The sequence below is a fragment of the Drosophila serrata genome, unplaced genomic scaffold, assembly GCF_035046125.1.
Source record: "Drosophila serrata isolate PLE 108 unplaced genomic scaffold, ASM3504612v1 contig_7, whole genome shotgun sequence".
Taxonomy (NCBI): Eukaryota; Metazoa; Arthropoda; class Insecta; order Diptera; family Drosophilidae; genus Drosophila; species Drosophila serrata.
In genome coordinates this window covers 59,106-72,885 of record NW_028256905.1, presented here as the reverse complement: position 1 = coordinate 72,885, position 13,780 = coordinate 59,106, and the positions used below count along the sequence as shown (strand labels likewise).

General features: G+C 48.5%; 3 pseudogenes; 2 read left to right on the top strand and 1 right to left on the bottom strand.

The window, feature by feature from the left end:
* The first annotated feature begins 1,419 nt into the window (after window positions 1–1,419).
* On the top strand, window positions 1,420–5,031 carry LOC147645156 (uncharacterized; annotated as a pseudogene).
* A 1,051-nt stretch (window positions 5,032–6,082) lies between these two features.
* On the top strand, window positions 6,083–7,217 carry LOC147645155 (uncharacterized; annotated as a pseudogene).
* A 4,849-nt stretch (window positions 7,218–12,066) lies between these two features.
* Window positions 12,067–13,325, bottom strand: LOC147645154 (uncharacterized; annotated as a pseudogene).
* Window positions 13,326–13,780: the final 455 nt, after the last annotated feature.

Here is a 13,780-nt window from a genome sequence, read left to right as displayed (position 1 = left end):
ACCTGGCGCCCGCCAGAGTCTAGCGATGGCCAGGAAGGGCACGACGACATCACCGTCAAGGATTCGTATCCCCTACCGAGGATGGACGACATCTTAATTAATATGCACGTTGCTGGTTCACTACCATGGACCTCCAGAACTGGCAGGTGAAAATGGACGACGACTTTCGATTTAAGACCGCGTTTACTTATGATGCTGGTCTATTTCAATTCAACGTAATGCCGTTTGGCTTGACCAACGCGCCAGCTACCTTTGACTTTGGTAGTACACAGAAATTTATCCTGGTTTACCTTGACGACATTATCTCACACTCTCATACAGCCGAGCAGCACCTAGACCACTTGCAGCAATTCTTCGATAGATTGCAGAGCTTAGGACTGAAGCTAAGTCCCTGCAAGTGTCACTTCTTTTAAACCAAGGTTAACTTTCTGGGTCACATTGTTAGCCGCGAGTGCTTAAGGGCGGGTCCCGAAAAGGTTGAAAAGTGGGCACCACCTCGGAACAAAAAGGAAGTGGGGCTATGTTCGTAATACCCCAAGTTTATCCGACTTCGCCACAATCGCGCGGAGTCTGCACGGAAGCTAAGCCCCTTCATATGGTCAGCAGCTGCTAACGGTAGGCTGTGCTTGGTCAACGGCAAGGCGGCCAGGACCGCGTACTGGAATATTACAAGTTATTTAGTGCTGCGGACCGAAACTACTGTGTAACTTGGCGAAAGTTGCTGACTGATGTTTTGGCCACGAAACATGTTAATCACTATATAAATGGACGGCCGTCAGCCGATAGGGTGCACAGGGGGATAAACGGATGACTGCGTCATCTGCCGTAACTGTGTACACCATCGGTAGTGCGACTATACTCTCCAAGCGAGGGCGGCTGGAAGCAGGTCCCCAGTCGAGGCTCGACCGGGGATGCTGACCAATTGTAGTCGGGCGGACCTAGGCAGTCTTTAATCAGCCTCCCCTCAAGTCAGGTGTGTGATGCGACCCGTGCACACTGACTTTCAGGTTCGCAGCTGAGGGGTAAAGCCAGCTGTGTCTGCACGGAGCCTTCCCAGGGCCAGGCAACCCTGGGTCGTAAGTGGCCTTGCCGCAGTTTTGGGGGGAAGCTGCGGTCGACCTTCTTCAAAGCGCCAACCCCCCTCTGGCCCGCTGCGCTTGCCAGGTCGAGCAAAACGGGCGTTTATGCAATGAAATGACTACAAAAAACCGAGCTTCGGAACTCCCGGGAGAGGATAAACCCCAAACAATGTCAACGAAGGACGAGAAGGAGTTGCAGAGGCCGAGACTGGTCGCTGCATCTCACATTGCATCGGAGACCGACGGAGAAGAGTCGCAATCCGAGAGGAGAGCGAGTAGCACTCCCCAATCGAAACACACAGGTGGGGCTCAGCTGAGCACCACCTCAGAAATAGCGAAAATGTCTCACCATCAGAGACGAGCGAGGGTCAACAGAGCCCGTTTCGTTCTCGGCAAGATAGCCAAGAATGAGGCTGAGGGCAAAACTGACCCTCGGGATGCCGAGGACAAGGCCAAATTCCTTGCGGAGATCGCGGAATATGAGCAGTATAAAGCGGCAAACACGGCGGCGCTCTAGCCCTCGAAGGCAAAGCGAATTCGCTCACAGGAAGTGAGCGAAAGCGCGCCTAAGAGAGCGAAGGACCCACAGGGTAAACCGCGTGCGACTAACTTTGTCAGCCAGGCAAATAAGTTTAGCGAGGTGGCCAGAGACAGTCTGGCTATGGCACTGGTGGACGAGCTCTATGACGACGGTCGCCTGCTGTCGGAGAAGTGGGAGAAGATCGAGGCCAAGTTGGCCGACATGGTGACCGACAGGTTGGTCAGCATGCAGACCGGCCCCATCCCCTCCTTCGACTCCTCAGACGTGGTCAGAGGGCACCGGGTCATCAGGTGCGACGACGGGTTCTCCCGAAGCTTCCTGGCGGAGTGTGTGGCTAAGATTAGCGACACATGGGCTGGCCTTAAGATTAGGTTAGTCCGCGCCAGGGAGATCCCAAGGAGACCCAGAGCTCGCATCTGGTTACCTAAGGGCCAAACTGACCATGCAAGGGTGATCGCCTGTCTGAAGGCCCAGAACCCAGATATACATACAGAGAACTGGACCATCTTCAGGGCAGAGCAGGTAATGATGGCGAGTCAGCCTTTCCTCCTGCTGATTAACCAGCAATGTCTGCCCCAGCTGGAGGCAAACGACCACAAGGTCCGGTACGACATCAGGAAGGCCAAGATTAAGGTCTTCTTGGCCGAGCCGGACGAGATTCTGGAAGAGGTCGATGACACCAACAAATTGTTGGACGACATGGTCATCGACGACAAATCTCCTGACGCCACCCCCACCAACATCGATGTCGAAAATCGTGCAGATTAACCTGAAGCGCAGCTCGCACGCTTCAGCTAATCTCAGCTAATCTGATACAGAAGCCTTGGACCAGGGACGGGCAAGTCGCTGGACTGAGAATCCAAGGATACACACTACTGTGCACAAACTCGAATCGTAGGTCGAGAGCCTGCATTGTAATCATGAATCATTTTAACGCTTTTCTCTGTCCCAATCTCAGCACACCTGACCTAGCAGTGGCCAGATTCGTGGCGGCGGATGGGAGCGGAGTCACCCTATCATCAGCATACATGGCCCATGACGAGCCGGCCCCGCCTGAGCCGGTAGTCAAGCTGCTGCAATGGGCGGAAGCAACGAAGACGACCCTTGTGCTCGGGTGTGATGCGAACGCGAGGCACACGCTCTGAGGTAGTTCGAAGACTAATGAAAGAGGTGAGTCACTCTTTGACAATATTATATGTAGAAATGTAACGATATGCAATAAGGGTAATGCCCCGACCTTTATCTTTCCGAGCACGGAAAATTTTCAAGGTTGGGAAGAGGTGTTAGACCTCACTTTACTTATAGAGCAAAATAATTACAGGGTCGAGAACTGGAGGGTATCGACAGAACACTCCTTCTCAGACCATAGGTACATTTTCTTTGAAATAACGACACCAGTTAAGAAACAGGTGCCAAAAAGAAACCCCCGTAAGACGGATTGGAACAATTTCAGCGAAATTGTCCGATCTAAAGTAAACGGCAGGAGGATCAAGACAATATCCACTGCAAAGGCACTCGGCAAGGAGGTTGAAGACCTAACAAGTATTCTGAACAACTCCTTCAAAGAGACTTGTAAGCTAACATTCTCGAAGAAGCAATACCCACCGTGGTGGACAAAGGAACTAAGCGAGCTCAGAAAGAGCGCGAGAAAGTCCTTCAACAACAGCTATGTAACCCGGGATTGGGGAGCATACAAAGAGGCACAAAAATTGTACAAGAAGGCAGTATACAAGGCCAAGAAAGAGTCCTGGCAAAACTACTGCGAGTCACTGGAAGGCATAAAGGACACGGCGAGAGTAAGCAAAATCCTCGCCAAAGGGCACATAAGCCCTACCCTGATCAACAGGGTAGACGGCTCTGCTACGACGACAATTGAGGAGTCACTAGAGCTACTAGTTGACACCCACTTCCCAGTAAGCCTAAGAGTGAGCTCGGAACCCGAGGAGGGAACGAGCTCTCAAATGGATACACCTACGAAAGACATCATTACCACAGCGAATCCAGTGGGCAATAGATTCATTCGACAAGTATAAAAGCCCGGGCCCAGATGGCTTAATACCGGCAATGCTACAATCAGCTAAGGACAGTATTTGCAAATGGCTAAAAGCCATTTACGAAGCTTGTTTAAGACTGACGCACGTCCCACTGCTGCGGAGAGAGGCTAAAGTCATTTTTATACCGAAACCGGGCAGAAGGGGGCACATCCTAGCAAAGGATTATAGACCGATAAGTCTCACCTCCTTCACCCTGAAGACACTAGAGAGACTCCTGGACGTCCACATCCGAGAGTCTCTAGAAGGACATCAACTCTCGGGTGCACAGCATGCGTATCGCAGAGGGAAATCTACGGAAACAGCGCTACACGTAGTTGTACATCATGTCGAGAAGACATTACAAAACAAACAATACACGATGGCAGCCTTCCTAGACATCGAAGGCGCGTTCAATAACGTGAACCCCGACTCTATCCTAGGCTCCCTCAACTTGCTAGGTATTGAGAGAGGCATCAGAGAGTGGATCGGAGTCATGCTTAAGAGCAGGACGATCACAGCCGAACTGAGTGGCACTCACCTCACGCGGACTGTGAAGAGAGAGACACCTCACAAATATGAACGCCATATTGACAGATCTCAATACGGGTGGAGTCAAAGCAGTTGCATACGCGGACGACGTAGTACTGCTAGTATCAGGACCATACCCTGACGTTATTAGCGAAATAATGACGGGTGCGCTAGGTCGTTTAAATAAATGGGCAGAAACCTGCGGACTAGGTATCAACCCCACTAAAACGGAGTTTATGCTCTTCGCACGAAGAACTAAGATACCACCCTTCAACATGCTCAGTATAAACGACATGGAGCTAAAACTAGCGGAGCGAGCGAAGTATCTAGGAGTAATTCTGGATATAAAGCTCTCATCGAAAGAAAACATTGCAGAAAGAGTAAGGATAGCAAGCATTGCATTCTACTCCTGCAGAAAAATGTTTGGGAACAATTGGGGACTGCACCCAAAGATTGCTTTTATGGTTTTACTCAGCAGTGGTACGGCCAATACTAACTTACGGAGCCCTAGTATGCTGGCCGGCACTAACTAGGGCTTACGAACGAAGCTGACACGTATGCAACGGGCAGCGAGTGCGGGGGCAGTGGGTGCAATGCGCTCATGCCACGCGGCTGCTCTCAACGCTATCCTAGATATAATGCCGACAGAGCTGTTCGTGAAGGACATTGCAGCACAGAGCGCAGTAAGACTGAAAGCAAGCAATTGCTGGAGGGATTACGGCGCCAGGCACGGCAAGATCCTTGAAAGCAGCAGCATTAACACAGACGTTAAGACCGACTACATAATCGCGGAGATGAAATTCGGGAACACATTCTCGACCTTATTCCCATCAAGGGAAGTCTGGAGTAGGGGCAAAGTAGTAATGGAGAACGAGGTGTCCCTCTACACCGATGGCTCAAAAATGAGCTGCGGCGTAGGGGCTGGGATCTACGCTGAAAATTTGGGAATCGAAAAGGTTCTCAATCTCTCTAACTCAGCGACGGTCTTTCAGGTTGAGTTACAAGCCATAAGGGAAGCAGTCGAACTTTCCTTCAGGCAGGGCCTCAGGGACACCAGAGTGCGGATCTACTCGGATAGCCAAGTGGCTATAAAATCCCTATCTGCCGTGAAAACGAACTCACGACTAGTGGCAGAATGCAAGAAGGCCCTTAATAGACTAGTCGACAAAAATGAGGTACAAGTACCGGGACACAACGAGATCCCAGGAAATGAGAAGGCAGCCCGTGCAGGCTCGTCAGGGCTAAGTTCTGACTTTGAATTACCGATCTCCCTAAACGCGATGCAGACAAGGATCCATGACCACTTTAAGCAGATAGCTAATAAAGAATAGCAAAGTAAGACCGATCACAGAAGGTCAAGGGAATGTTGGCCGAGGTACGACAAGAAACGAACCAGGGAACAGCTATCCAACAGCAAGCGGGATATCACCAGGTTCACGGCACTCACCACGGGACATTGGGCGATCGGTTCGCACGCAATGAAGTTGGGACTGCCATACAACGCAATCTGTAGAAGCTGTAAGCAACCTACAGAGCAAGAGACACCGGAACATCTGGTCTGCTTCTGCCCATCAGATTTCGCCACTTCGGTGCCTACCAGATGGAGTCACTGAGAAGCATAGGTAAGCTGAAAGTTTCAGCAATCCTAGGATTCCTTGCTGACTCTGGATGGTACTGATAGTGTATAACAACAAAAAACAGAGGGAGTATAACAAAAAGGAGCTTAGCTCTAATTGGAGGCCCCAGCAATGGGCCTCACCTCTGTAACCTACCTACCATCTAAATGGACGGAGATTTATGCTGCGCACGGACCACTCGTGCCTCCGATGGCTATTCAACTTTCGGGAACTTGAAGGGCAACTAGCTCGATGGATTGAACGACTTCAACAATACGACATGGAATGGAAACGCCGAAGCCTTGTCTTTTCGTCCCTGTGGCGACTACCGCGTTTGCACCAGGACCGAGCAAAACGACGGCCACAAGTTTTTGTTTCCGCAAAATTTAGCCCGTCGACATCGCTAGCAGCCAGGAAAAAGATCCCACTATTGCTATAATTTTGCAATGGCTAAAAAAAGGGGAGCGACCGACTAAACCTACAACATGAAGTGAAAGCCCAGAAGTAAAGGCGTATTGGCATTTGTTTGAACAGCTCTTCATGGATAAAGACCTCCTGATGGAAGGCCCAGCTCTGGTCGTCCCTAACTCTCTTCACGACCGGTCGACACTTCGGTTTGATTTTCCCATATCTCATACAGTATCTTCTTATATTGTGCAAATTCGAACTCCGTCGTGTCGAACCCAAAAGTGTCGTCAGCATCCAGTTCCAGCTTCTCCACACATTTGGATAACGAATCCGTCACCACTTTCTAGACTCCTCCGGTGTGATATCTGGAAGTCACAGCTCTGCAACCTTAGTGGCCATCGTGCCAGGCGTCCACTAAAGACCTTCATCTTCGTCAGCGTCTTTAAGCTGTCATAGTTAATGATCACCGTAAACGGCATGAGCTCCACATGCGGCCGGAATTATTCTACGGGAGTTACTGCTGTCAACGAACTGTAACCGAATAATTTATTTTATGTTTATTAAATTTTGCAGAGAAGAAAGCTATCGGTCGCTTATTCTTGTCTTTGTCGTACTGGATTAGTAACGCTCCCACCCCATGATGCGACGCGTCGCACTGGACATAAAACGACCGTTTAAAATCGGCATGGACCAAGACAGGGGCCGAGGTAAGTGCCGTTTTCAATCCCTGTATCACGCCATTGGCTTCTGCGAAGTCCTTAATGAAGCGGCGGTGCAACCACGTCGTGCCCAGGAAAGTTCGCAGTTCCTATATCGATTTCGGTTCGGGTACCTTTTGGATTGCGACGATCCTCTCCGGATCCATTCGAAGTGTGCCTACACCGATGATAAATCCTAAGTGTCTTTTATGCCTTTTCGTCAAATTTGCTTTCTCAGGCACTCCGCGACTAGCCGGAGATATCATATGGTTACGCCACGGTTCTTTACTAACCTCGATCACACCAAGCTCTAACATCTTGTCGACTCCGGCCCAAACAATGTCCTGTATCACTAGCGACTGGGGATAATGTATATCCTTAAATAATCTGCGCTTTCCGCGAGCTGAATTGATGCGTCTCCACCGATGTCTTGGCCAGTCCGACGTTCTGAAATGCTAGGAACTCCTTCTTCACCGCTATCAATATTTCCTTTTATTTCTCTCGCAGGGTCACCCCTCGAATACAGACTCCAATCTGGTCATTTGGTGGCTGGCGAACATCCGGATCCAAACATAGAGATACTTTTGCATCCGTTCCTCTACTAAAAAATATTTTTACTTATTTGACTTACTAATTCCGGCATCGATATTGAATGCTTCGGCGGAAAGTTCAATTGCGGTTTGGCCTGTACTTCGAGTAGCAGGCCACCCACTTTTTCGGCGCTCGTCCTCCCCTTTCCCATACACAACGGGCAGTTAGGCGCAACCACCACCCCGCAGCGGTAGCAGAAGATTTTAAGTTCCAGCGAGGCAGTCGTGAAAGCCATGATCAGGCAGTGCATCCTTGGCCACGAAACTTCTTCTACAGAAGTTCGCCTGGAACTTGACTCGGCTGTCCCGCTTCACAAAGGCTCCCTCCACATCGAGGAACTCCTCCCGCAGCTGTTCAACGTTTTACATCCTCGCAGAACACACAAATGGGTGACTTCGTCGATAAGTCCCTTCTTTATTATCCGGACCAATTCCGCCTCCGGTATGGGGGCCAGCAATCGGTTACCCAGGCGGTGCATCGGCAGGGTATCCTCCATGGAGTGGTTGTCTGCGCTCGAACTCGCCTCCTATACCCCGGAACCTCGCCACCAGACTCTTCCTGAGATCCACTCACATATGCAGAGAATTCTCACGGTCATACTTCCAGTACCGTTTCGCGGCCTAGCCTCGCATTAGCTGGTAAAAAATTCCCCCGCACTTGATTCCAAGAACATCGCACCTATCTCTGTAGGTATTCCAGGCGGAACACAAAGTCCTCTACGGAGTGTTTGTTCGAGTCGCCGTCAAAGAAAATCTCACAGTTCTCTATCACGCTCCCGGTGCCTCCTGGCATCCGAATACTTCTCCAGTTTTTCCGTCGAAAAATCATCTCGGATCGACTGCATTGCGGTTGCAGTCTGCCTCAACGGCTGAGCCACCTCGTTAGTCAACTCCATTATCTCCGGAGCCAACTTTTCAAAAGCTTTTCCTACGTCACATGCTTATTTCTCCGATTTCGGTTTAAAATTTTGCGAGCTCAATCGGATCCGCTATCTACTGCATGGAATATAGGGCTTCAAGGGGACTCATGTTCCTATATTGCTTCCTGTCCAATTTCGCCGCGGATACCCTGACGAGTTCTTTGGCCGTTCCGTATGCAGCGCATGGTGAACCCTGTGTTCCCTTTTGCCACCCAAAGACCAACCAATTCCTCACCCGCAAACCCCGTCGTAACCAGCAGAAGCCTATTTCACTTTCTCATCCCGGCACTGATCCTCCGTCCGCTACCAGGCATTGAAATGGTCGCAAATTATCGCCGCTCACGCCATACGCTTCACCTTGTTGGATTACTTTAAGGTTTCTTTCCCACAATCCAGGTTTCCGGCGGCGACCAATAATGTGCGGTTCTCCATAGGCCATCGCTTCACTTTCCAACCTGGACTGCCGGACCACTTCGATTCCAGTCAATTTTTAGAGGATCTCCGCCACTCCACTCCTGGTTTAGAATGAGCGCGATTGAATATGGCCTGTCGCCTTAGGCGGGATTTTTCCTCATATGCCCACAGATTAGGTTAGGTTAGGTTGAACCGGACGGCCCTACTGAGGGGGCCAATCATAGGCAAGTATGGCTCTTATTTATCCGGATGTTGTTTTTCACATAGACCCGGAGAATCTTACGCGGTGTCGAAGTCCTTTAGGATCGCGGTACTTTTTGCGAAGGCAAGTAGTTCACCTGGCGACCTCTTGAAGGCATCTACTAGTGATACCAGCACTAGGGCACCTAGGTGTATTAGTATTGCCTGCGTTAAGGCTGGGCACTTACAGATAAGATGCTCCAAGGTTTCGGTTGCCTCAGATTCATCGCATTTCCTGCGGTTGCCGTTGTTGGTTATGCCCAGCCTGTGGCTGAATTTGTCATTGCGCTCTTTGCATATGATTTTAGATGTTTTGCAAGTCGCGGAGTTTCCTCTCCACATGCTTTTTGCTAGTACGTCCGCCCGCCTCTCCATCTCGCTTTGAAGCGTTCTTAGAGAGACTGGCAAGTTCGTCTGCGATTTCGTTTCCCTCTATGCATTGGTGGCTGGGAACCCAGTAGATCCGCACTAACGTTGTCGTGCTCAGGATATTTAGTGCATTCCTGCTTGCTAGTACATTTTTGGAACTGACCGCTGACGATTGCATGGATCTAATCGCCACCTGACTGTCTACAAACAAGTTTACCGCCTCACATGGGCAGGCTATTTCCTGCGCAAGCTCTCCCGCCTTCCTGATGGCGAAGACTTCCGCCTGGAATATACTGCATTGGCTTGGTAACTTATACGACAGCCTCGACTCGGGATTTGTACAGTATATGCCCGCTCCAACTCCTCCTTCCATCTTGGAGCCGTCAGTGTTTATATTGGCTTCAGGTCCCATGAATGTTGATGTTTTCACATCAGGGCAAGTTCTGGGCGTCATGTAATCAGATACACTGCTCATGGTGCGACCAATTGAGCTCTTCCCGTATCCTTTTGTCGACATGTTTCCTATTGCTAATAGACGTTATGCAGCCTTTCCCGCGGTTACTTGCGCGTGGATGTTCAGGAGATCAATTCCAATTAAAGTCTCTAGAGCTTTTGTGGGGGTTGACCTTAGCGCCCCAGATATGGAGAGGAGAGCCTGCCGCTAGGTTCTCTCCATAAGCATTTTGTAGGTCCTCTTTTCCATAGCTTGCCACCACACTAAGACCCCGTATAGCAAAGTCGGGGCTTGGGCCGGGTTCTACCTGACTCCTGAGTTCTTCCGGTGGAGCTGGCCCATCGTGTGCAATGTAGCAAGAAGCCTGGTAGCTTCTTTTGCATTCTAGTAACCCCACAGTCAGGTCGTCCGAGCTGTAATGAGATATAATTGGACGTTGATGCACTTCGGTCAGTTCATTCAAGTGGTCCGTATGACACCAGGCACGTGCCTGTTTGGGTTAGGTGTCAGTAGGCGCGATGGAAAATATTGGACAGAATACGAGAAAATGGACTACCGGCGTGCTGCCAGGTTGTTAGCTTGCATGTTTACTAAATGTGCTAGTATTAAGGATTTTAATTTGGGAAGGGTATCTAAGTTAGAGATTAGTGTGTACAAATTATTATAATTTGCACATAGCACTCTAAAAGGTTCATGCAGTTCAAAGGAGGTTCTACAGTGGCGCAGCACTAATGGCATATAGTATCTAGTAGCTCTACATGGTACGTGGAAATTGAGCTGACTCAAGAGGTCAGCACTTTCCACATCATGGATAAGGTTAAAAATAAAGGTTATCCCCAGCATCGTTCTACGATTGGCTAAGGACGGCAAGTTGATTAATAGGAGTCTACTAGAGTAGGAAGGTAATCTTTCGTTTGAATTCATATTCTAAGATAGGACGAACTAAAGAGGTATATGAGGATTTAGTAACATATGGGTCTTTGAATTTTCTTTGAACACCGTTCAATAAATCCAAGCACAACCCTGGGTCTATTCACCATAGACGAAATATGATCAATAAAGTAAAGTTTTGAGTCCTATCGGATTCCCAAATCATCAACAGAATTAATTCTTTCCAAAGAGCAGCAGTTCAGCGTATAAGTAGCAAGCTTAGAAACGACACGAGAGAATGTTATTAGCTTTTATTTCGAGCCATTTTAGTTTAATAACTTTACGCAGCACCAAGTTTGAAAATGATTGAGATCTGTTTGTATATCCGACTGGCAGGCAACGTTATTATATCGTACGCAAAGCTTGACTTCATCCGCGTACATAAGCACTCTGGAGTTAGTCAAGACTTAGTGCAGATCATTTATAAATAATGTAAACAATAAGGGCCCCAAATGGCTTCCTTGCGGGACGCCAGATGTAACCCTTGCGTCCTGCAATTCAGATAACTTGTGATCAAATTAAGAAGATCACTTGGAAAACCCATTAAATCGAATTTTCTTATGAGGAGAGAATGATTAATAGAGTCAAATGCTTTACTGAAATCAGTATAGATTAAATCTGTCTGACATTTATTATGGAAGCCCTTTATAATATAGGAAGAGAGCTCCAAAAGATTTGTTGTTGTTGATCTTCGCTTAATAAAACCATGTTGACATGGAGAAATAACCGATCTACAAAGGTGCTGTAAGTGAGGGGTGATAATGTTTTCAAATAATTTAGGGATGGCCGACAACTTAGAGATTCCTCTATAATTGCTGGCATCCAATTTGCTACCTTTTTTGTGGAGAGGAATAATAAACGATTCTTTCCAAATAATGAGAAAGTGGGAGGTTTCCAAGGACAAGGTAAACAATTTCAGAAGGGGATAGCACAGAGCGTCGGCACAATACCTGAGCACACAGCCAGGAATTCCGTCGGGACCTGGCGAATAAACTGGCTTGACACGATGAAGATCTAAAAGGAGAGAGCTTTCGTTTAGGCTGGGATAGAAAATTAAGTTTTCTGTTGTAAATACGAAGAGTTTGAATAAAATGTTTGAAAAAACTGGGAAAATAGGTCGGCTATTGCCTGATCATTATTTGCGGTAGTATTTTTAAATGAAGGCGAGGAAGGATTTGTTTTAGGCTTACGTTTAGTGTTAACAAAATTATAAAACTGTTAGGATCATATAAGGTTAATTTGAAGACACTTCCGTACGAGTACGGTTTTTCTGTTCCTGCTAACCGATGGTGTGTAAATTGCGATATAGTTTGAGGATTTTAGTCCGGCGACGACATTGCCCGAGGCAAGCCATGGCTCTTGGACTAGAGATACATCGGAGGACCCTTGCTCCATGGCAATTAGGAGTTCAGCCGACGCGACTTTGCCCTTATGGAGATTGAGCTGCAGCACCCTTAGGGAGATGGGTACCGGGCTCAACTCCAATCGGGTTGACTACTATCGTCAGGTCACCGTCTTCCTCCTCTTCGGACTCATCCAGTTCCAGGGTGGAGTCAACGATTGTTTCCAGACCTAGGTATTTCTCCACCTCTCCTGCTTTCAGGGTGTGGTCATCCATATCCCTGGGATGACACTTTTTGAGGAGCAGGGATACTGGATGTCCTCTGCCTCTTTTTTAATCTGGAGGACTGCCCATTGGCACCCCTTTTTGAGTAACGGACTCGTGATGTGCAGTGCCTTACAGTCTAAGATTGAGATGTCGAGATCTCAGTGCTCGGCCCCCTTGAATAGCAGTGGGGAAGAGTACCTTATTTTAGGATGGATTGGATTAGTTCCCTGTACATCACCTCCAGCTTAGCCCCGTCCAACTACGATTCCATACGGCCGACCGTGTGCTTCAGCCACTTTCTCGTCGGGACATCCATACACTTTAGGATTATGACCCCATTTAGCCAACCGGCACCATTGAATGTGAGCATGGGCGCTACAGATTCTTCCTCCATCCGTGTAACCAATGACTCAACGAACCGCGCATGCATCGTCCTCCACCGCGCCTCGATCATCTTACCATTCTCATCGCTCTTGTCAATGAGTGCCACGATCAAATGTCGTTTGGTCACCTCTCTGGCATTCACGATTTTCCTTCCCATTTGGGTTTTCACCTTCAAGCGGGCCCTGATTCCTTGGGCACGCATTCCCGCTTGTATGCCGGAGTGTCTTTTATGGCGCTCTCGGCAGAGCGTTGCCGCTTGGTGGCCTCCACCTTGATGGCGAAACCGGTCGTTGATGCCATGTTAGGAGGCTTGGCAAAGTGTAGCCTGCTCTCCTCGATCCTTTGCTCGGCCCAGTTGAGCTTTACCTTCTCCTCTTCGGATAGCTTCGGGCAGCTTTTTTCCGGAGCCGGCTTTGGATTCGAAGGGCAGCTTTATACTGCCCCTTATCCTACTTCCCCTCGTTTGAACGCTTCAGCCCGTCCCTGCGCGGGGAGCTGGTGCCTGGTTCCATTCATAATAAAACAAAAAACTAAACATATAAATCAATAAATAAGAAAGTATGGGCATTTCAAAGAAAGGTCCATCGCACATACATACATACTTAACATAGTTACATAAAAAATAGTCAGATTGGAAAAATTTTGTATTTTCCTATATCTATATATATAAAAGAAAGTCATGTCTGTTACACCACTTATTGGTAGGGAGGTAGCTTAGAGCCAATAGACAGATATAGGATACTTTTTATCCCGATTACAGCAGGAAGAAACCTCAGTGCCAGAGAGGATCCCACGTCGGATCTCCTAGCGAGGATCGCAGCGTTGGGGAAGGTTAAAGGTTAAAGCTATGGAAAGTAATCACAGGATTATGAAGGCGTAAAGGATGATGATCGCGATGCAGTGAAGTCGCTATAGATTCATCCGGGTAACGTCAGCGCCGTGATGGAGCAGCTTCCATTTAGGTTGG